The sequence below is a fragment of the Ostrinia furnacalis genome, unplaced genomic scaffold, assembly GCF_004193835.3.
Source record: "Ostrinia furnacalis isolate ACB-3 unplaced genomic scaffold, ASM419383v2 OfSCF6078, whole genome shotgun sequence".
Lineage (NCBI taxonomy): Eukaryota > Metazoa > Arthropoda > Insecta > Lepidoptera > Crambidae > Ostrinia > Ostrinia furnacalis.
The window spans coordinates 1-2,069 of record NW_021136317.1 but is presented as its reverse complement, the minus strand read 5'-3'; the positions used below and the strand labels follow the sequence as shown (position 1 = coordinate 2,069).

Sequence of the window (2,069 nt, the reverse complement as noted above, 5' to 3'; positions counted from 1 at the left end):
AAGTATAGAAGATTTAATACATTTTCCCATAAATGAATTACCAATCTTATGCAATCTGAAATTGACATCTGACAATATCAAATACATTTATGATGATGATAATATTATAATGATACCGTAAGTACCTACTCGAAACCTGTATTCGAGTATTGTGGATCCAAATGCAGTCGTCGTCGTCGTCGTTTCAAACGTCCACTGCTGGACAAAGGCCTCCCCCAAGGAATTCCACAAAGACCGGTCTTGCACCGCACGCATCCAGCATTTTTTATATATTCGAGAACGTGAGTACCATCTAGGTGCTTCAGTCAGTACTGTCACAGTCAGTCTGACTCAGCACATATCTAAATGGTATAAGCGTCGCCGAACGACACTGACTGTGACTTCTAGTCAGTGTCGGTGGGTTTGGTGTGCAGAATCCTTATGGAGTTTTATAGGCGTTTTTTATTTCTGTTTGAATAAGGAAAGTATCTGAGAGAGAATGTGAAAATGAAATGGTACATCATGTTCAATATTATAATGGGCAGTTTTATAAGATTGTTTTGTGCGATCTTAATTTTATATAATGTGTGTTATAATTATGTACAGTGATTGTTTGACAGGAAACCACGCGGACGGGACGCCAGTCAGCAGTACCATGGGGACTACGTCGGAGGCTGTGCTGTTCTTCGACAGGTTTGACAGCGTCAACGGCTCTCGCGGAAACTCCGCTCCTGGCAAGATGCGGGGAGTGGGACCGGTAAAAGAGGTTGAGGGTGTATCAAAACATGTCGAATTTTGGCAGGAGGCAATTCGAACTTTAAACAATATTTATTTTGTTGAGCCTAATACCAGGCCTGTTCATCTCCGCGAGTTTACATCGAAAACAAAACACGCACGATGGCCCACCTACAGGATACTATTCGACAAGGCCTCACATACGAGCGAACATTGACTCACGCACGCGTATTCTTGTGTATGATGGAAGAAAATAAAGAAAATGGTGTACTAAATACTGTGCAGTATTTAACTGCCTAAATAATAATAAAAACACAGAATGTACTGTTTTAGAGTCAGGAGGGTCATCTGTCTCCAACGGTTGGGATGCAGTCTCTGGTGACTCAGAACCTTGCCGTGCTGCTTCATTTGCAAGTTGCCAACAAGCATGGCAAATACTATCCATGAGGTTGATCTAAAAAAACAAATTCATTTAATAGTGAAATGTTCACATTATTTTTCAACAAAAGTGACCTTTTTCTTCTTTCTTAAAGTACTTACATTAATAGGATATACCTATCCAGCCTTTAATGATGTTGATGACATTTTCGTCTTCGTTTCTCAATAAGTAGCCATTGCTATGTAACAAATCTTTGTTGCAATTGACACATGTTGTTAATTCTTCATTTATGTTTCTGGCCTCATCAACCAATTGCTGACGACGGAGAGTTCTCTGAGCGCGTAACCAACATGTGGTACATGCTTGATCACTTTGAGTAATCTAAAACATAACAATATAGATCAAATCCTAGTTATTGTAAAAAAAACGTATATAAAGACATATTTATTGTACGGACACACAGAACAGAGACAATTATTTATTTATTTTATTTTGTTCGGAAAACATACAGTGAAACAATAACAGTCTAAAAACCACTGCTTAAGAAACTACATATACACCATTTACTGTTTTCGCATTTGTGTAACAATAGTATAATTAAATAACGAAAGCCAATTAAGATATTGCCAATTATGGTATTACATTTACCTGTCTTGGATGTATCCACTGTGATATAATATCAACTATTGGGCCTTCTTCATTTGTAGGAGTTTCTCTCAATATTGTGCGAGAACTGACTGAAAATCGAGCGGCCGCATCCTACACAAATGTTGTGAAGACCAATTAGCCTCTCTTGATTCTCAACAATGTTTGCTCCAGTGACTTGAGCATTTCCAAGTTCCCAAGAGGCATGGCAAATAGTCAGTGTTTGTGATCTGAAACAAAAAAGGAGAAGTGATAATATACATAAATAACTAGCCTAAAAATCTTCGAGAAAGGATTTTTGAAATCAGTCCAGTAGTGAATTATATCCAAA

The 2,069-nt window shown here is 38.0% G+C and overlaps 1 long non-coding RNA gene across 1 annotated transcript; it reads right to left on the bottom strand.

Annotated features, from left to right (window-relative positions):
• Positions 1–1,046: 1,046 nt before the first annotated feature.
• Positions 1,047–1,976, bottom strand: LOC114361991 (uncharacterized). The gene is made up of 3 exons (XR_003656645.1): positions 1,742–1,976; positions 1,255–1,474; positions 1,047–1,168 (listed from the first exon to the last, which is right to left on the bottom strand). It is a non-coding gene; the product is annotated as an uncharacterized LOC114361991 (long non-coding RNA).
• Positions 1,977–2,069: the final 93 nt, after the last annotated feature.